Here is a 22,458-nt window from a genome sequence, read left to right as displayed (position 1 = left end):
AAACACATTTTTATACATAACTTTTGAACTACTTATCGAAACTTCAATCTGTATAAAACTCGATCTATGGGACCTTAAACCAAGTCGAATGCAACAAGTTCGGGTCAAATCGGTTCAGCCAATGCCGAGAAACATGAGCTAGTTTGTTGGTCACATACATACATACACACACACATACACACACACATACACACAGACATTTGTTCAGTTTTCGATTCTGAGTCGATATGTATACATGAAGGTGGGTCTACGACGTGTTTATACAAAGTTCATTTTTAGAGCAGGATTATAGCCTTACCTCAGTGAGGAAGGCAAAACTGCTCAAACTGTATGGGGGCTGTCATTCCGAACACCGCTGGAACAACAGCGAACCTAGCGGAAAAACGTCGTCGAATTCTTCAATAAAGAAAAAGGTTTTTTTTTCTCCAAAGAAATTCCCTCCTGCCAAACTGTTCCTGCTGCAGCTGGGCCAACCTCGGGATGCCAACCTCGGTTTAAGGTTCCACTATACTTTTCGCTTGGCTGACGAATGAAATCAGTGTGTGACATATTATGATTTCTATCTCACTTTACGGCCATCGCTGCGAACACCACCACCACACCGTAACCATTATCATTCGCAGGGCGGAGATACTTCAGGGTAGACGAGAACAGGTGGAGGACACCCTCGTCAACCTGCCCATTCCTTTGGCATGTGTGTGTGTGTGGCCAGGATGGCAGCGTGTTTCGACACCACTGTGTCACCTCAAAACTCTCGTTTGTGTGCTCGGATGACATGTTGTGCGGTTTTACATCAGTTATCAGTCCATTTTCCCGAGTGTAGCTGAGGGTAGCTGGGTGCACATCACTCTCTATGAGCAGGACGCAGCATGTGTCGTAGAGGCGTGAATTTTGCAACTTGAAACGATAGTATCAAGCCAGTTGGATCATCCTTGTACGCGGGAGTTCAGTGTCACAGGGGTGGGTAACTCGACTAAGACTAAGTAACTAGGCGCATCAACGAAATTGGATCGACTTGTTGCAGGGTGTAGAAAATTGGTTTAATCACCGTTTGAAAACGTTTTCTTTTTTCAATAGACTTTCTTCATTTGAGTATAAAGCTACCATGAAATCCTACCCTTTGCCATCATTGACCGTTGACGTTGAATATTGAAACTTCTCAAATTATCAGCTCGGAATCAGCACCTTTTCCGCAATAGTCAATCGAAGTCTGTGGTGACACACTATCGGCATCAACCGCTCCCCCAGCCACACCAAGGAGGAATCTGATAAATACAAATGCAACGCAATTTATACTAATCAAAACTAATTGATTTTCGAGATAAATTTTGCGGCCAGGAAAACTTGGAGCCAGCAGTGGCAATAAATTTCAATGTATATCTGCGCTCTTTCGAAGTCGGCCGACGACGACCCAACAACTGGTGTTTGTTAAGGTTTGCGAATCAGAGTGACGCAATTGGAGCTTTGTGCAGATTTCGAGTGGAAGCAAGTTTTAACCGTGCGGTGGAACGCATCTGCTGCTTCACTTCACACCAAGAGTTTGAAGGGTGTGGGAACATTTTAAGGAAAACTTGAGAAAACTTTCCACACGACTGCGACGACGACGACCCGACAGTTGCACACACTATCTAAAAGTGTTTTTGCGATTAAATTAAATTCAATATATATATCCTATTCGCACAGTGAAAAGGCAGTGGCTGCGGCGCGCAACTTCCAAAACCCCATAAACTGCACTATAAATTCAATTTGGAAACTTACTTTTTGCAATCAAGTCCCTCTTTTTTGAGGAGACGGTTGGAGTTGGGGAGACCTTTGCCTTTCGAATCTGATTTTGGTTATCACAACTAATTGCACCTGAAATTTTGGGTGGAAAGGGTGCTTTCTGCTGGGTGGTTTCGAGCAAAAAGTGGGCGTCCACGAACCACCCTAATGAATATTGCTTCGTTATTCGGTGCTTCAAATTCGGTTACTTTGAGCTGGCTATCAATGATCCAAACCCCGCTCTCGTCCAGCAAAGTGCAAAACAAAACTGGACACTAAATAGATTAATTTCAAACCCCTACCCCTACGAGTCTCACTAAACCACCGAGATTGTGCGAGCTTTTCTCGAGCTTTCCACGAGCGAGCACACAAAGAGACAACGTTGACTTTTGCGGGAGATAAAAGTTTGGGGTTTGATCCATGTTGTTGGATGATTGGGTTTACTCTGTAATTATGTGACGTTGGACTATCTGGACGGCGTCGTCGTCGTCGTCCTGGGTCGTAACTGTGTCTGGCTTTTGGAGAGCGTAATGGGTCCCAGGGTTCGGATTGGAAGATAATTCGAACAATTAATTTCTTGGGTTGGAAAGTTTGATTTGGAGCACATTTAGAGGGGGGAAAGATTAGAAGACAAATGTTGAAGTTTCTAAACAAGAAATCTTTCAGCTGAATCTTAGCGGGGACGAGTCGATCAAGTTACGGTCAACAACCTCACATTTTTTGAATTAGTAAAACAGTATCTTGAAACAATCTGACTAGTTTCAAGGTAGTCCAGTTGATCCCACGAAACACCGTTGTTTCCTTTAGTTGGTCACCACCCCAGAAAAAAAGTAAAGTAATTTTTCCACTAACTTCGCGGCTAACGAGCTGAAGACGACAAGATGAGCTGGGAAAAGTTCTTAAAAAAGGAGCAAAAAAAAAAAACCCAGAAAATCCTGCAAGAGTCAAAGTGCATCGCTGTTTCGGTTGTTGGCTGTGTTCATTGGAAAACTTTTCGCGGACAATTTTCAGCTTTTCCGGGCTGGGTTGTCTCTTGGAAGCATCTTTCCAAGGGGACAAGTCCAACTAGCTTGATTCTTTTTCTTTTTTTTTTGCGGTGTAGTCTTTGTACCTCTCAGTGGTTCTTTGATTCTGATGACCTCACTTGACAGCGGCAAAACAGGAAAAGTTGGCAGTTTGAATTAAGTCACCCTCCGTGCCGGTAAGTGAGTGGAGTTTGTGAGCGAAATTTTATAATTAGTTGTGAGAAGAAGGGGCAGAAAGTTGAGAATGTTTGGTTTGGGTTTTTACGTGTTGCTTTTTAGTTTTATGGATTTTAATTTTCTATATTTTGTTGCAATGGTCAATTCAAAATTGTGTGGCGTGATACACCCTGTTGCGGTGAATGCGAACGCACTCCATTGGATGTAGTCGAATAAGCCCCTCGTACGCTGGGCCCGACGCAGCCAAGCGCTGACAGCGCATGGACGCAGCCACGCGAACGGTTCGGTGACAGCTGGCAAAGCAGGTCCAGCTCTCGTCCTCTTTCCTCGAGCGACGCTCGGCCAGATCGGATGTCAGTCCGCACTGGTCATCCTCGGCAGACGATTTCCCGGGCGGAATCTGGTCTCACACATTGGCGACCGTGACGGAGTTGCATTTTTATTTGCAATTTCAAAGAATCTGCGGGAAATCGTCTGCCAAGGAAAGTGGAAAAGTAGGGAAGTGTGTGAGGAAAGTTGTCGGAAGAAGGTTTTGGCAATTTTGTTTTCATCGTAAGTAGAGTGTGGCAAGTGGACAAGAATCGGTGAAATAAAGTTGTGTGCGGAAGTTTGCTCAATGGTTAGAGCAAGTTTTTTGGTGGAATTGAATTTGACAGAAAGTCAAATCATTTTCGAAAATCGCGTTGGGCACGGTGGGCCGATGGGCCTGCCGTGGTAAATAGCCTGGAAGGCCGCGATTGGAGGAACATCTTGTCGCGTTGGGCACGGTGGGTCAGATTGACCCGCCGTGGTAAATAGCCTGGAAGGCCGCGATTGTTCCAAGAAAAAAAGAATCGCGTTGGGCACGGAGGTCAGATGGGCCTGCCGTGGTAAGTAGCCTGGAAGGCCGCGATGGGTGGAACACGTTATCGCGTTGGGCACGGTGGGTCTGATTGACCCGCCGTGGTAAATAGCCTGGAAGGCCGCGATTGTTCCAAGAAAAAAAGAATCGCGTTGGGCACGGAGGTCAGATGGGCCTGCCGTGGTAAGTAGCCTGGAAGGCCGCGATGGGTGGAACACGTTATCGCGTTGGGCACGGTGGGTCTGATTGACCCGCCGTGGTAAATAGCCTGGAAGGCCGCGATTGTTCCAAGAAAAAAGAATCGCGTTGGGCACGGAGGTCAGATGGGCCTGCCGTGGTAAGTAGCCTGGAAGGCCGCGATTGGTGGAACACGTTATCGCGTTGGGCACGGTGGGTCTGATTGACCCGCCGTGGTAAATAGCCTGGAAGGCCGCGATTGTTCCAAGAAAAAGAATCGCGTTGGGCACGGAGGTCAGATGGGCCTGCCGTGGTAAGTAGCCTGGAAGGCCGCGATTGGTGGAACACGTTATCGCGTTGGGCACGGTGGGTCTGATTGACCCGCCGTGGTAAATAGCCTGGAAGGCCGCGATTGTTCCAAGAAAAAAGAATCGCGTTGGGCACGGAGGTCAGATGGGCCTGCCGTGGTAAGTAGCCTGGAAGGCCGCGATTGGTGGAACACGTTATCGCGTTGGGCACGGTGGGTCTGATTGACCCGCCGTGGTAAATAGCCTGGAAGGCCGCGATTGTTCCAAGAAAAAGAATCGCGTTGGGCACGGAGGTCAGATGGGCCTGCCGTGGTAAGTAGCCTGGAAGGCCGCGATTGGTGGAACACGTTATCGCGTTGGGCACGGTGGGTCTGATTGACCCGCCGTGGTAAATAGCCTGAAAGGCCGCGATTGTTCCAAGAAAAAAAGAATCGCGTTGGGCACGGAGGTCAGATGGGCCTGCCGTGGTAAGTAGCCTGGAAGGCCGCGATTGGTGGAACACGTTATCGCGTTGGGCACGGTGGGTCTGATTGACCCGCCGTGGTAAATAGCCTGAAAGGCCGCGATTGTTCCAAGAAAAAAGAATCGCGTTGGGCACGGAGGTCAGATGGGCCTGCCGTGGTAAGTAGCCTGGAAGGCCGCGATTGGTGGAACACGTTATCGCGTTGGGCACGGTGGGTCTGATTGACCCGCCGTGGTAAATAGCCTGAAAGGCCGCGATTGTTCCAAGAAAAAAGAATCGCGTTGGGCACGGAGGTCAGATGGGCCTGCCGTGGTAAGTAGCCTGGAAGGCCGCGATTGGTGGAACACGTTATCGCGTTGGGCACGGTGGGTCTGATTGACCCGCCGTGGTAAATAGCCTGAAAGGCCGCGATTGTTCCAAGAAAAAAAAGAATCGCGTTGGGCACGGAGGTCAGATGGGCCTGCCGTGGTAAGTAGCCTGGGAGGCCGCGATTAGTGGAACAGGTTATCGCGTTGGGCACGGTAGGTCTGATTGACCTGCCGTGGTAAATAGCCTGGAAGGCCGCGATTGTTCCAAGAAAAAGAATCGCGTTGGGTACGGAGGTCAGATGGGCCTGCCGTGGTAAGTAGCCTGGAAGGCCGCGATTAGTAGAATATTTTATCGCGTTGGGCACGGTGGGTCAGATGAGCCCACCGTGGTAAATAGCCTGAAAGGCCGCGATTTTTATAAGATAAGATTGAGTTGCGTTGGCACGGTAGGCCGGTTTGACGTGGTAATCTGAAATGCCGCTATTGTTGTTACTATTTTAGCTATAAACTATAAAGCTGTGTGTAAGCTTGTGTAAGCTTAGTCTCTAATATCAGTGGGATTTCTTTCATTTTTATTCCTTTTGCACAGAACGACACCATTTAACTTTAACTCCAAAATATGTATTCTTAGATTTTCCTTAAGCTTATGGCAACATTTCACTATGCTTCTACGATATTCCCCGTGGCATTTTGGTTGAATCTGTGCATCGTAGCACTTTCACCGAATAATCAACTCAAACTCCCAACTGCAACTCTCAACTCCCACTCTTAACTCTTTCCTAATTTCAACTACCTCCTAATTTCAACTACCTCCTAATTTCAACTACCCTGCTTCTAAATCTAACTTAGGCTTTTATACTCTGAAGCGTTTTTAGTCAAGACGCATGCGCAATATTCATCTCTACGGAGTAGCTCAGCCACGTGCGTTTTGACTACACCGCGTTGATCTTGAAATCTTTCTGCTCGAAAATTCTCAGCAGGGATCCTGGCAGAGTTCATGACCCTTCTGTTTTCGCTTTGTGCTTTTCCTTCCATCCTCCTACTGTGTTTATTTATATCTTAACCTACGTGCTCCTAGAAATATAACACTTGACTCGTGTCAACATGTGTTAATGAGTGCATCTGAAGATGTTGCACTTCGTCTGATTGTAAAGACCAATGTACTTCTGACAAATTCTTCCCTGTTGGTCGAACTAAAAATCTAAATTTATATTCTGATTAACTGAGGGTCGCTACATACCCTTACACTACCCAGCTAGATGTTTGTCTGCTAAGATAAGCATCTACTGTAAGCCTAACGCTGGTTCTTGATAAACGTTGATTTTGAAAAATATGTTTTTGTATATCTGAGTACTAAATATAATTGTTGTTCGCGTTCTGTTGTCTCCTCTGCGTTGATATAATTGATAAAATAGCTGGCTTGATAATTCGTCGATGTTGTTCTTCACTTGACTTTTGGTTTGAAACTTGAAAACATTCAATAAACCACATAGATTGAGACATTTGACTTTGTTGATTTGACTATAGTGGATCAATTCTGCCAAACATTATTTGATACATTTTCCTTCTTGTCCTTTCCTTGATGCTTTTTTCTTATTGCATAGAGATCTGCGTTAGTCCTTCTTTGTGTTCTGCAGTCGATAAAATTTTCGTGGACCTCAATCGAAACTTTTCATTCCATTCCATAAGATCTGATTGTAGTGTACAGATCATGTTTCATCATTTTGCCATACTTGTTCCTTTCCATTAGATCCGAGAATTGTATTTGGATGTCTTGCCTTAATTGTCAGTTTTGATATATATTTTTCCGGTTGAGAAGTTTTTCTTCTGACTGAACAAACAGAAACTATTCCATGTAATATAATTTTGCATCATAACCATTCTTTGCCTTGTATCATATACTTCACTCCATCATTGTTATGTTCCACCTTTTTTTTTATACAACTCATCTCCTGTCTCAATTTTCTGCAATTTATGAATGCAATACTTCCAATAATTCGTTGATGCCAAATGTGTTGTCCGAAATGTTGTAGTTGTATTGCTGCTATCCGCTGTATCCGAATGTTAACGTTTGATGATATTTGTGTTCGTGTAGGTGAGATTTTACATATTTGTGTAGTGTCGTGTTACAGATTTTTTTTTTTGAATAATTTCCTAAGTGCCTATCAATTTAACAATTCTTTGTTTAAAGTTAATATTAATTATTGTAGCAAAGTATATTATAATCATAATTTCCTAAGCCTATCCTGCATCTTCTGCTCATTGTTTTTTTTTTAGTTTAAAATTTATTTGAATGTTTTTTTTTTTTACTCTAATAATATTAAATCTACTTTGGCATTGGCTAAAAAGTTTTTCAAAATATTAGATACTTACTCCACTTTCTCAATTGAAAATCTTCAACTTCATTTTTCGATAAAATTTGTCTTTTTGTAAACTTTTATTTCACATTTCCATGAATCTTTTTTTTTTTCAATCGATAGGGTGCGTAGTGAATAAATTTCGTCTGCGAAATTACCTTCCCCTTTCCTTTCCCAGGTAAAAATAGGTTGGTTGCCGCTGGTCCTAAAATTCTAAAAGTAGAAAACTTGACACAACTGTTAGAGAATTCCATCAAACATTACATTTATCTCGACCCATACACATATCACACTCTCATACATTGCGGGTAATTACTCCTCATCCCATCATTAATTTTCAATATTTGTTTTAAAGTTTAATAATTGTTTAACATTTGTATGTCGTTATCTTAAAACATATTTCATTTTGAAAAGTTGTCGACGTCACTAAAAATTTATTTTAAATTTTGATATTTGTTTTTTCTGTATACCGAATCTACTAAATTTACCAATTATGATATTCCTCATTCTTCTTCTTCTTTTTCTTACTCTTCTTCCTCTCTTAATACCAAACATTGATTCATCGTCCCTTTGTCTTGCATTATGTCTTCTACACAAAAATTTAATTTACCAGCAAGCAAATATAAAAATGCAAAATGTGACACATTATGCACACAAACTCCCCCCTATCGTTGCACCATCTAAGATATTTAAAAGTTTTCCATTTAGATAATTGTCTTCTGCTTGAATGATTTGTTTTAAATCTGAAACCTTGATAATTTGGTTGATTACATTTTTAAACCTTATGTTATATTGTTGACGCTACTCTCATATCTTCTTGTTCATTAACCATATTTCTCATTTTAGAAATAATATCTATTCCATAAACTCCATTGTTAATTTAATTTGGTAGCGATATACAATTACAATTTGTGAAAAGGACAAACTTAATTTGTTTGGTTCCGATATTTGATAAACATGATTTTTCCAACCAACTTCAGATTCCTGACACGGCCTCGATAAAATCCGATTTTGTTCCATGAATATTAAAGCAACTTTGATCAGTGAGTAAATGATTTGTTCAAGAGTTATAAGTCTCTTAGGTAAATTTCACTATTTTTTTATAAGTTTCTTTTGTAATTTTCACTAAACAATGAATAATTGTCCAGTTTGTTCTTCGTATTTTACGCCTCTAACGATTTTTCCCATCTTTTCCTTGATAATGCTTTTACGATTTGTATTTAGTTTGCTTATGCTTATTTAAAAAATCCATTTTGTTTTGTTATTTCTTCTTCAGCTCTCGAGACGTTTTTTAGTGATAATTAATAATTTTCTCTGAAAGCTACAAATTGTTAATAAAGTTGCAATAATAAACACACTGTCGACTCAAATTTATTTGTTGCATACGAAAAAATCAACAATATAAAATAACCCACTTTAAGAATGAGATTCCATATTCATAAAAGGAATTACAGTTATAAAAACACACGAAAATTATACTTCTTTTCTCCTTCTTCATTATTTGTTTTTGTGACTCTTTTTGGTGCACTTTTTATTCATGAGCTTTCTCAGCATTTCATATAATTTGGTATATTCACCATTTCTTCGATATAGATTCCCTTTGATCGTGCTTAAAGTGCTAGTAACTTTTAGTTATGTTCACACCATCCCTATATTATAATTTTCATCGACAGTTCTTCACTATCAAAACTTTAAATTTCAATTGTCATTTCAGCTCGTTTTCCAAAGAGTGGAACGAAAAATTAATCAATTTTGGTTGCTAATACACATGTTTATATTAAAAGTCATAAAAACAATGCAAAAGTATATCATTTACTCATGTTGCGATTAATTATTATTTCTATTGAATGAATACAGAATAGTTCATTCTAAATGTGATCAATAATTCAAGTTTGTGAATGCTCCTCGTGGGGTGCAAATCTTATCGATCTTTTTCTGATTTTAAATTTGTTTGATTATTTATAGAAAAATACTGGATAAATCGAGTTGTGTCATTCAAATTTAAAAACAAAGCCTGCATTTTGTGTACTTCTCTAACTTGAATTGTCAGATTAACAATGGATTGGATTGTTAGTTCAGTTCTGGACTCCTGAATTTATTTTTCTTCATCAATGGATATCAATAAATCGTACTTAAGTTCAAAATATTAGATATTTTTTAATTACTTGTCTGACAAAAAGTCGTCAAATTTAAATAACGCTTACTGCCAGTTTCATTCTCTTACCTTGAAAATCATATTAATTTTTTTAAAGTAAATGTTATTCAGTTTTTTTTTCATTTATTTTAATGTTTTTATATGGCGTGTTAGCTTTCTGGGTTCAAACAAGAATTCCTTATTATGAAATTTTCATAGCAAAATCACACCTTTTCCTCCTTTTTAACAACATTCTGCCTGGCGTTTTCATGATACATTGGCTAAATATGTCAAATATTTTCATTTTTGAATCTTTTAATAATCGCAAGATTTATTTATTTTATAAAACTAAAAAATCAATGATTTTTTTTAAATTGATAGTTTTGACAAAAACGCAAATAAAATCATGACGTATTTATGAAAAAATATTTAATTTTCCAAAGTTGAAATTGATGCACGACTGTTTTTATTTTTTTCAAAGTTAAAAAAAACTATTGGATTTAAGAATATGATGTCTTACATACAACTGCACTAATTCACTCAAAAGAATAAAATTTAATTGAACTTACCACAATATTTCCATGATCGTAACTGTCATGTTCTCGCATTACAATTAGTTTCCAGAACCCATTTCTCTTGGCTGGCTTTTTGGCTGGGATGTTCTCCATTGCTGTGGCTGGCGTTTCGACACATTTTTTTTTTCAATAATCATGGCTTTGGCCTGTTAACTTCACTCTTCACAAAATGTACCCATTTCCTTGGCTGGCGGTTCGATAATTTTTTTTTCGATGATCGTTATTTTTAAGCTTCACAAAACTTCAGTTGCTTTCCATGGTTTTGGCTGGCGGTTTGACACATTTTTTTGAATCATCATGGCTGGCGTTTGAACTGCCATCTTCACTCGTCACTAAAAGTTTCCTTTGGCATTGGCTAGCGGTTCGACACTGGTTTTTTCACTTGTCCGAAAATAACGTTCCTGTTTCAATTGAAACTTTTACGCTGTCACCACATGTGTAAGCTTGTGTAAGCTTAGTCTCTAATATCAGTGGGATTTCTTTCATTTTTATTCCTTTTGCACAGAACGACACCATTTAACTTTAACTCCAAAATATGTATTCTTAGATTTTCCTTAAGCTTATGGCAACATTTCACTATGCTTCTACGATATTCCCCGTGGCATTTTGGTTGAATCTGTGCATCGTAGCACTTTCACCGAATAATCAACTCAAACTCCCAACTGCAACTCTCAACTCCCACTCTTAACTCTTTCCTAATTTCAACTACCTCCTAATTTCAACTACCTCCTAATTTCAACTACCCTGCTTCTAAATCTAACTTAGGCTTTTATACTCTGAAGCGTTTTTAGTCAAGACGCATGCGCAATATTCATCTCTACGGGAGTAGCTCAGCCACGTGCGTTTTGACTACACCGCGTTGATCTTGAAATCTTTCTGCTCGAAAATTCTCAGCAGGGATCCTGGCAGAGTTCATGACCCTTCTGTTTTCGCTTTGTGCTTTTCCTTCCATCCTCCTACTGTGTTTATTTATATCTTAACCTACGTGCTCCTAGAAATATAACACTTGACTCGTGTCAACATGTGTTAATGAGTGCATCTGAAGATGTTGCACTTCGTCTGATTGTAAAGACCAATGTACTTCTGACAAATTCTTCCCTGTTGGTCGAACTAAAAATCTAAATTTATATTCTGATTAACTGAGGGTCGCTACAGCTGTGATAGGATGTTATTGATATGCTAAGCAGTGAACTTTTAAGCGTAAACTTGGGCTAGAAGGTAGCGAAGAATTGCGTTTCGAGGAAATGTGTTAGAATTATGAGAACAAGCATAGTTGTATAAAGAAGGAACCAAAAACAGCGAGAGGGAAATAGAGAGGAAGATAGAGAGAAATGTAGGGAGAGTGAAATGTAGAAATAGCGATAGACAAAGGTAGAGAGAGAGATAGACAAAGGTAGAGAGAGAGATAGACAAAGGTAGAGAGAGAGAATGGAAGATAGAGAGAGGGATAGAGAAAGGTAGAGAGAGAGAGAAAGGAAGAGAGAGAGAAAGGAAGAGAGAGAGAAAGGAAGAGAGAGAGAGAAAGGTAGATAGAGAGAGAGAGAAAGGTAGATAGAGAGAGAGAGAAAGGTAGAAAGAGAGAGAGAAAAGCTAGATAGAGAAATGTAGATAGAGAGAGAACGAGAGAGAGAGAGAGAGAGAAATGTAGATTGGCAGCAATATTTGGGTGTCCGATTATGTATGTTTACATTCCCGCAGTAGTAATTTTTTTTGATCTTTTAAGAGATTGATGATGTTTATCTGATGCTGTTTATTTAATCTTGTATAACTGCACGGAACAAAATCCGGTTTGCGGAATCGCAAACTTTGCTTCCGATTTGCTCTACCAATCGCAAACCTCCGTTTACACCCGTCAGCAGGAAGCATTGCTTCCAATATCGCAAACGGTGATTTTCGATATCGCAAACGTAACGCCGTAACGCATGCCTGCCAAAGCACGCAGCACGCAGCCACTACAATATTTACTGTTTTGAATTGACCGTTGCTTTTCATGTTTTGGATGGAAATAAGAAGAAGAAGAGGTTTTTATTTTGTTTTATGTTTTTATTTATTTATTCATCTCAAATAAAAAAAAATAATGAGGTGGTCGCTGGGTTGTGTGTTGCTTTTGAAAGCTTGGTAGAAAAACGGCCACCACTGACTGGCAACGGTTCCAAACGTCGAATTGTCTTATCTGGCAGAACAAACCGGCCTCGATGACCGTGGTGCAGGTGGGTACTGCTGGGCGCCGTCGCCGCCGTTGGCACGTTGTTTCTGTGATGTGAGTTCCGGTGCTAGCAGTAGCAGGAGGTGTGTCTTTGTGGCTGGCGCCGTGATCGAGGCGCGGATGTTTTGATGATGATGTCGGCGTTTTTCATTTTGTGCAGCAGGGTATGCGAGTTCCGGTTGGCAGCTTACTCGGTGATGTCAGCGGCGGATCACCTCAAGGGTTGACTTGATCGCGAGGAAACCGTCCGCCTGCCACGAGTCCCCGCTTTGGACGCCCTATGACGGGCACGATCCCCACCAGTATTAGAATCGTGAGGCGGTGAAAGAGAACACAAGATAAAATTATAAAAATTAAAAAATTTAAAAATTCAAAATTCAAAAATTCAAAATTCAAAACTTCAAAATTCAAAAATTCAAAAATTCAAAAAAAAATTCAAAATTCAAAAATTCAAAATTCAAAAATTCAAAAATTCAAAATTCAAAATTCAAAATTCAAAATTCAAAAATTCAAAATTCAAAATTCAAAAATTCAAAATTCAAAAATTCAAAATTCAAAATTCAAAATTCAAAAATTCAAAAATTCAAAAATTCAAAAAAATTCAAAAATTTCAAAAATTCAAAAATTCAAAATTCAAAAATTCAAAAAATTCAATTCAAAATTCAAAATTCAAAAATTCAAAAATCAAAAATTCAAAAATTCAAAAATTCAAAATTCAAAATTCAAATTCAAAAATTCAAAAATTCAAATTCAAAAATTCAAAATTCAAAATTCAAAAATTCAAAATTCAAAAATTCAAAATTCAAAAAATTCAAAAATTCAAAATTCAAAAATTATTCAAAATTCAAAAATTCAAAATTCAAAAATTCAAAAATTCAAAATTCAAAAATTCAAAAATTCAAAATTCAAAATTCAAAATTCAAAATTCAAAAATTCAAAAATTCAAAATTCAAAAATTCAAAAATTCAATAATTCAAAAATTTAAAAATTCAAAAATTCAAAAATTCAAAAATTCAAAAATTCAAAAATTCAAAAATTCAAAAATTCAAAAATTCAAAAATTCAAAAATTCAAAAATTCAAAAATTCAAAAATTCAAAAATTCAAAAATTCAAAAATTCAAAAATTCTTGTATTTTTGTATTTTTGTATTTTTGTATTTTTGTATTTTTGTATTTTTGTATTTTTGTATTTTTGTATTTTTGTATTTTTGTATTTTTGTATTTTTGTATTTTTGTATTTTTGTATTTTTGTATTTTTGTATTTTTGTATTTTTGTATTTTTGTATTTTTGTATTTTTTGTATTTTTGTATTTTTGTATTTTTGTATTTTTATTTTTGTATTTTTGTATTTTTATTTTTATTTTTGTATTTTTGTATTTTATTTTTGTTTTTTGTATTTTTGTATTTTTTATATTTTTATTTTTGTATTTTTGTATTTTTGTATTTTTGTATTTTTGTATTTTTGTATTTTTGTATTTTTGTATTTTTGTATTTTTGTATTTTTGTATTTTTGTATTTTTGTATTTTTGTATTTTTATATTTTTGTATTTTTGTATTTTTATTTTATTTTGTATTTTTGTATTTTTGTATTTTTATTTTTTTGTATTTTTGTATTTTTGTATTTTTGTATTTTTGTATTTTTGTATTTTTGTATTTTTGTATTTTTGTATTTTTGTATTTTTGTATTTTTGTATTTTTGTATTTTTGTATTTTTGTATTTTTATATTTTTGTATTTTTGTATTTTTATATTTTTGTATTTTTGTATTTTTGTATTTTTGTATTTTTGTATTTTTGTATTTTTGTATTTTTGTATTTTTGTATTTTTGTATTTTTGTATTTTTATTTTATTTTTGCATTTTATTTTTGTATTTTTGTATTTTTGTATTTTTGTATTTTTGTATTTTTGTATTTTTGTATTTTTGTATTTTTGTATTTTGTATTTTTGTATTTTTGTATTTTTGTATTTTTGTATTTTTGTATTTTTGTATTTTTGTATTTTTGTATTTTTGTATTTTTGTATTTTTGTATTTTTGTATTTTTGTATTTTTGTATTTTTGTATTTTTGTATTTTTGTATTTTTGTATTTTTATATTTTTGTATTTTTGTATTTTTGTATGTTTGTATTTTTGTATTTTTGAATTTTTGTATTTTTGAATTTTTGTATTTTTGTATTATTGTTTTTTGTATTTTTGTATTTTTGTATTTTTGTATTTTTGTATTTTTGTATTTTTGTATTTTTGTATTTTTGTATTTTTGTATTTTTGTATTTTTGTATTTTTGTATTTTTGTATTTTTGTATTTTTGTTTTTTTTTATTTTTGTATTTTTGTATTTTTGTATTTTTGTATTTTTGTATTTTTGTATTTTTGTATTTTTGTATTTTTGTATTTTTGTATTTTTGTATTTTTGTATTTTTGTATTTTTGTATTTTTGTATTTTTGTATTTTTATATTTTTGTATTTTTGTATTTTTGTATGTTTGTATTTTTGTATTTTTGAATTTTTGTATTTTTGAATTTTTGTATTTTTGTATTATTGTTTTTTTTTGTATTTTTGTATTTTTGTATTTTTGTATTTTTGTATTTTTGTATTTTTGTATTTTTGTGGAGGAGGAGGAGGAGGAGGAGGAGGAGGAGGAGGAGGAGGAGGAGGAGGAGGAGGAGGAGGAGGAGGAGGAGGAGGAGGAGGAGGAGGAGGAGGAGGAGGAGGAGGAGGAGGAGGAGGAGGAGGAGGAGGAGGAGGAGGAGGAGGAGGAGGAGGAGGAGGAGGAGGAGGAGGAGGAGGAGGAGGAGGAGGGAGGAGGAGGAGGAGGAGGAGGAGGAGGGAGGAGGAGGAGGAGGAGGAGGAGGAGGAGGAGGAGGAGGAGGAGGAGGAGGAGGAGGAGGAGGAGGAGGAGGAGGAGGAGGAGGAGGAGGAGGAGGAGGAGGAGGAGGAGGAGGAGGAGGAGGAGGAGGAGGAGGAGGAGGAGGAGGAGGAGGAGGAGGAGGAGGAGGAGGAGGAGGAGGAGGAGGAGGAGGAAGAGGAGGAAGAGGAAGAGGAGGAGGGCCGCAGTCTTGATGACTGCATCCTCGGCGGTGTCCCGAATAGTGTAAACAAACGGCGTCACCGGTGCATCCTTGTACCACATCGGAAGGGTGTCACAAATTCACAAGTTTGACCTGGGACGTTTAAGATGTGCCTGCTTGGTCCTGCCGAGGATGTTACTCCAGGAGCTCGTTCTTGGTAACCGGGAGAAGGATGCTGGAACCGAAACATTTTTACTCAATGTTTACAAATTTTCACGATTGATACTAACCTTGCAATCACGAAATCTGAACAACACTCGGAACCAGCTTTTCGAAAACAACGGCAGCTGCCAGAGATTTTTCGTCGAGTGGCCAGGAAGCACATCTGCCGCGGCTGTTACCACCGGCGTAATCCGCTGCCGGTTGGCGGCGGACCGGGTTGGACAGCAAAGCGGATTAAATGCACTGAAATCGCGGCGAAAAACCAACGAAATGCACGAGTCGGAGAAAAAAAACAAACAAGCGTGCAAGAGATTGTTGTTTTGCTTTACTCTATTGCGCAGCTGATTCTGACATTTCGTAACGCATTGGCTGCGGCATGGTACACGCTCAAATTAACCGGCAACAAGATGTTTTCGATTTTGAAAGCATTTTGTTTCGATATCGGAAGCAATTTTTCCAAATCTGCAAACATCGCTGATGAATACGCAAACTTTCCATGTTTCCGAATTCGTCGCAAATATTTTTCGGATTCGCTGACCAGATTTTGTTCCGTGTGAGAGTTTGAGAGAAATATTGGATAGGTTTGAATATCGCGGCATAAAATTGGCCGCAAAGCTTTAATGCCGAGATGGGAAAACAGTTGACCGAGTCATGGACTAGCAGCTAAAGAGCGAGCCGATTGTGGACCAAAAGAAGTATGTGGCTTAACACATGTAAGATTTTTTTTTATGGAGAAGAGGAGAGATGTGTGGCGTGATACACCCTGTTGCGGTGAATGCGAACGCACTCCATTGGATGTAGTCGAATAAGCCCCTCGTACGCTGGGCCCGACGCAGCCAAGCGCTGACAGCGCATGGACGCAGCCACGCAAACGGTTCGGTGACAGCTGGCAAAGCAGGTCCAGCTCTCGTCCTCTTTCCTCGAGCGACGCTCGGCCAGATCGGATGTCAGTCCGCACTGGTCATCCTCGGCAGACGATTTCCCGGGCGGAATCTGGTCTCACACAAAAATCAACAAAAAATTGCTGTTATATGTTTTAGCGAAAATTAGAATAAATTGGTAAAATGTTTGCTATAACTTCCCTGCAGACTTGTATGGTGCTAGAAAGGTGATGAAGCGATGATTTCCTTCCGGGTTTACTGGATTATTTCAAGCAGTTAAAGTTGACTGGGCAGCACAATCATCCCCATAGAATAGCCGTTTAAATTCAACTTTTTTTTAATCATTCCCAAATCAAACTTAGCAATAACTAACCAAACAGTTTTGTTCAGTCTCACTTGGCACAAAGTTACAATTATTTTGCATCTCCTTTCCACGTATGTGAAAATCTTCTCAACCCTTAAAACTTTTTCAGGGTAGAAAAAGTCCACAACTTTTTTTTACACTTCCTTCAACTCCAAAAAACACCTACGCCTACGCGAAAGCAAACGGTTAGCAAAACATCAAATATTTGAATCATTACGGAAAACTTTTAATTACATTTTTCGTTCAATTTGGGAAGCGTTTTTTTTTTTGCTTCTTATTCCAACGGGACCGGGTTGTGTCTGCCAACTACTAAAAGGTTTGAGGGGGAAGAGGAGGGCAAACATTCCAAATTTCACCAACGCCGAACCAAAAGTCGTCACTTTTTACTGTCGAATGCAAACAAAGTCCAACAAAAAGGAACGACAAGAAGAAGTCCCAGAAACATCATCAGTCAATCCCCTCGGAAAAAGCGAATCCCAGCAAGATTGTTGGAAAGACTTTTTTTCACCGCTTCTGAGGGAGGCAAATTTTGTGTCAATTAAAAATTACCAAACGATGATCGTCAATTTCGGATGCTAAAATTCCACACGCCAATCATGAACGACTGAATGGGTGAGTTAGAGACTTTTGCAGCTTTCCTCGAAAAAAAAGGCGAGGGTGTTTCGAGGCAAATCGAAAAGAGTTTTAATTTGCCAGCTTTCTTCGGGGTTTTCCTGGCTTTCGCCTTCTAGGGGGTGGGAAAAGTTGTTGGTGTTGGTGGCTGGTAGTGATATATCGGGGACTTGTTAGAAGTGCCCAGTAATTGATCGTGCTGATGCTGTTTTCCGCGCCGATGAATGATTCGCTGTTCTGGGAAGGGAGTTTTGGTTTTAGATCGGAGTGAAGTGTTTTTATTTGTCTTTTAATGTTTTTAACTAAAAAATAAATAAATAATTATATAAATTGTTCACTTTATACCCTACTCGAAACAAGATGTCCGAAGGATTTAAACAGTGAAGCAATTGCAAACCTCTTTTTACATCTAAGCTCCCATCTACCCCTGGATTCAAATTGACGACCTTTGTATTGTTCCAACCGAAGCATGAAATGATTGCATATTTTCTTATTTTTCGGAGTATTTTGTTTATTTAAGAATCAAGACTAACATTTCAAAAAAAGTTAAACATTTTATATTACACCCATTCGGAATGATTCCAAAGTTTAGGAAAAAAATCGAATGGATCAGGTCATTTTACAAACGTTTTTATTTTTAAATTAAAAATAGGACATTAGTTTCTAAGATATTGGTACTGAGCAATTCCAGCCCAAAACAGGATTTTTTTAGAAACTTTTTTCTCGAACCCTCCGCTTTCAATGAAACTTTGTGGACATGTTATCCTACGCTTATAAAAGCCATTTTTGTGTATATGGAGCCAGTTACACTCGATAATGACATTTAAGAAGGGCGTAAGTTTTTTAAATATTTTTGTGTTTCGTAATTTAAATATTGCTGTATCTCGAAGCCGTTGCATCGTATCAAAATGTGGTCAAAGACAAACTTGTATGAAATTTGACGGGCTTTCCGAAAAAAATACACTGAAAGAAAAAAGCACTCCACTTTTATGAGATTTTTTGATTTTTAAGTTTAAAAGTCAAAGGTAAGCCCACGATTTTTTTTCGTTCAAAATTTTTGTGAAAATAGCCTAAGATGTTACAAAAAGACTCACGAAAAATGCATTATTGACCAACTCACCTAAAAAATACAAAAATCATTTACTGAAACTGTTGTTTTTTTTTTTCAAAACTGTGTTTCAAACCAAACACGAGAGTCGATTCACCAGACAATTTAAGCATAAGCATAAGCATAGGTGCCCAGAGTCGATTCACCAGACAATTTAACGTAAAAGTCTCCATATTGACCATTGTCCTAAGTCCAATCCTTGTGAAGTTACACTGCCCCTGATCGCATAAATGTCCCATTTGCATTTACATCGTTTTTGAGTTATTGATGCAGTTTTGTTCAGAAACGCGAGATCTTTAAGAAAAGCATATAACATTCAATACTTTGTTCTAGAAATCAGGAGGAAATCCAGTGTGGGACAAACTTCAAATGCGTTTTTCTCAGCTTGCTGTTTTTGCATATGGGACATTTATGTGAACATGGGCAGTACAGCGGTTTTAAAAATAAAAATGTTGAAAAAATAGTTTTTTTGATGGTTTTTGGCAGTTTTTTTATGACAGTCTCGAAAATATTTTTACCGGAAAGCTCGTCCAATTTCCTTTAAGTTTTTATTTGACCACATTTCAATTGGATGTATGGGCTTACAGATATAAGCTAATTTACTATCCAGGTTACTATACTACACGGAGAAAAAACCGTTCCGAAAATCGTGAACAATGTACCACGAAATCGGGAACAACGTGATATTCCATGGTACGAAAACGTACCATGAACACTTTCCATGAACAAAACGCAAATCGTGAACGTTTGTTCACGATTCAAAAGTTGTGTAGCCCTCTATCGGATAAAATTGGCATCTTTGTTTGGGTAGGTGTCCTTGCTTATTGTTTTTAATTTGGTGCTGCCACCTAGTGGTCGTTTATTTGTTCTGGAAATTGTGCTACCACCTAGTGGTCATCAATTAAACTAATTAATTGCTTTTGTTTTGTTTTATTTGTAAACATATCACAACAAAAAACATCGAAATTAATCCCCAAATTCACTGCACTTCTTTAAATACAAATTTCACATCACGGCCAACGAGAAATTAGAAGATCGGCTGCGTTTCCGTCCATTGCATCTGATGAGCGCTGGTGTTTGTTGGCCGGAACACAATCGACGAAGTTAATTTATGATGATTGCAGATTTAATCACTGGAATAGACCAAAAACACGAAAGTTAGCTGCATCTGTTAAAAAAAGTTAGGATTGAAGTAATCTTACATAGCTCTTCTTCCTTCTTGGACTTCCGAGTCCATTTTCTTATCCATTTACCGAAACTACGGGAACCGGATCGTGGATCTTCGCCATTGGATAAAAATCCCGGCAACTCCAGCCAAATCGCGAAACTGAAACGAATAAAATTTTGAAATCACTGCTTATTCGGCACAAACCACTCCAAATTCCTTACCTCTCATTATCCTGCTTTTGGTTCCTAGACCGGGTCATCTCGGGTTCAATTTTTTACACGTTCGGGTTGCGGGTTGATTCCTGCGAAAAGTTCCTCCTGAAGCCGGCAACGATTTTTTTTTCAAACGCGTTCGCGGCACGACGTTTGACGTTTGGAGCAGAGCGACAACTGGGTTCTTTCACAAATGACGTATTGTTTAATGAACGCAGGGTCGTACAGATATTACGTATTTAAAAATATTTTGGTACTTTTTGATTATTATTATTTTAAAATTGAATATCCACTACGTGATTTTTCATCGAATGAAATATTTAATCCTACAATAACTTTTAAATAGGGTGTATCCTTGCCTGGGACAGGATGAATGAATTTTCTTAATAACAAAACTTTTCGTAATAGAATTAAAAAAGCAAAATTGTGCCCAAAAAAAAAAGCATTAGCGATGATTTAAATTGTAATTGAACGCACCAAAATCTCAGTTCTAATCCAGTTTAATTTACTAATCTGATCATTAAACTCAACACTCCGATGGTTTGTTTTTAATTTGTTTCAAAATCAGATTAAAAAATGACGAACCGTCAAATTTTAGCTTACTGATAATGTCAGTATTTCACAGTAGCATACTGCGTTCCACATAAAATCGGGTCAATTTTGAGATAATAAGACAGTTTGATTCAAAATAATGTGATAAAAAACTAATAAAATTTAGCTCTTTGTTCTGGAAATCAATTTCAGATTTCAGATTTCGATCTGTTGTCATTTTTGTTCTGGAAAAAATTGCTGTTTTTACAAATGGGACGGACCAGTTATTATTGTTTGAGTAATTTTTTTTAACTTGAAATTTCAAAATATAGCTAAAAGCAGAGCCTTTAAATTCAGTAACTTATGCAGCGACTCCGACTCCAATTCACCTTAAAAAATCCCGACTCCGACTCCAATAACAACTCCAAATTCCATAGAAGAAACCGACTCCACCGGATCCGACATCGAAACCACAGCCATAGAAATATTAAATGCGTTTTGCCTTCCTCACCTTACTGAGGAAAGGCTATAAAATCACTCGAAAACTGAACTTCTCAATTAGACCTCCTAGACCCACCTTCATGTATACCTATCGACTCAGAATCGAATTCTGAGCAAATGTCTGTGTGTGTGTGTGTGTGTGTGTGTGTGTGTGTGTGTGTGTGTGTGTGTGTGTGTGTGTGTGTGTGTGTGTGTAGGGATGTGGGTCTGTGCACCAAAAAATATGCACTCGATTATCTCAGCACTGGCGTAACCGATTTGGACCGTTTCGGTCTCATTCGATTCGTCTTGGGGTCCCATAAGTCCCTATTGAAAATTATGAAGTTTAGTAAAGTACTTCAAAAGTTATGCTAAAAAAACGATTTTGACTAAAGTCCGGAAGATTGTAAAAAGGGTGGTTTTTGTAAGAAACCCCAGCATGCTTATTCGGCACAAACCACTCCAAATTCCTTACCTCTAATTATCCTGCTTTTGGTTCCTAGACCGGGTCATCTCGGGTTCAATTTTTTACACGTTCGGGTTGCGGGTTGATTCCTGCGAAAAGTTCCTCCTGAAGCCGGCAACGATTTTTTTTTCAAACGCGTTCGCGGCACGACGTTTGACGTTTGGAGCAGAGCGACAACTGGGTTCTTTCACAAATGACGTATTGTTTAATGAACGCAGGGTCGTACAGATATTACGTATTTAAAAATATTTTGGTACTTTTTGATTATTATTATTTTAAAATTGAATATCCACTACGTGATTTTTCATCGAATGAAATATTTAATTCTACAATAACTTTTAAATAGGGTGTATCCTTGCCTGGGACAGGATGAATGAATTTTCTTGATAACAAACTTTTCGTAATAGAATTAAAAAAGCAAAATTGTGCCCAAAAAAAAAGCATTAGCGATGATTTAAATTGTAATTGAACGCACCAAAATCTCAGTTCTAATCCAGTTTAATTTACTAATCTGATCATTAAACTCAACACTCCGATGGTTTGTTTTTAATTTGTTTCAAAATCAGATTAAAAAATGACGAACCGTCAAATTTTAGCTTACTGATAATGTCAGTATTTCACAGTAGCATACTGCGTTCCACATAAAATCGGGTCAATTTTCAGATAATAAGACAGTTTGATTCAAAATAATGTGATAAAAAACTAATAAAATTTAGCTCTTTGTTCTGGAAATCAATTTCAGATTTCAGATTTCGATCTGTTGTCATTTTTGTTCTGGAAAAAATTGCTGTTTTTACAAATGGGACGGACCAGTTATTATTGTTTGAGTAATTTTTTTTAACTTGAAATTTCAAAATATAGCTAAAAGCAGAGCCTTTAAATTCAGTAACTTATGCAGCGACTCCGACTCCAATTCACCTTAAAAAAAATCCCGACTCCGACTCCAATAACAACTCCAAATTCCATAGAAGAAACCGACTCCACCGGATCCGACATCGAAACCACAGCCATAGAAATATTAAAATGCGTTTTGCCTTCCTCACCTTACTGAGGAAAGGCTATAAAATCACTCGAAAACT

General features: G+C 37.5%; 1 protein-coding gene and 1 long non-coding RNA gene across 3 annotated transcripts in view; both read right to left on the bottom strand.

Moving 5' to 3' along the window:
• The window catches only part of LOC6043689 (CUGBP Elav-like family member 4), a 1,125,149-nt gene that overhangs the window by 550,417 nt on the left and 552,274 nt on the right, over nt 1-22,458 (bottom strand). The window lies entirely within an intron of this gene.
• Nucleotides 19,433-20,073, bottom strand: LOC6052226. Its single transcript, XR_005278671.1, has 3 exons — nt 19,912-20,073; nt 19,725-19,849; nt 19,433-19,655 (listed from the first exon to the last, which is right to left on the bottom strand). It is a non-coding gene; the product is annotated as an uncharacterized LOC6052226 (long non-coding RNA).

Source organism: Culex quinquefasciatus, chromosome 3 (genome assembly GCF_015732765.1).
Source record: "Culex quinquefasciatus strain JHB chromosome 3, VPISU_Cqui_1.0_pri_paternal, whole genome shotgun sequence".
Classification (NCBI taxonomy): Eukaryota; Metazoa; Arthropoda; class Insecta; order Diptera; family Culicidae; genus Culex; species Culex quinquefasciatus.
Note: the sequence above shows the minus strand (reverse complement) of the source record. Positions and strands in the feature narration are given on the sequence as shown.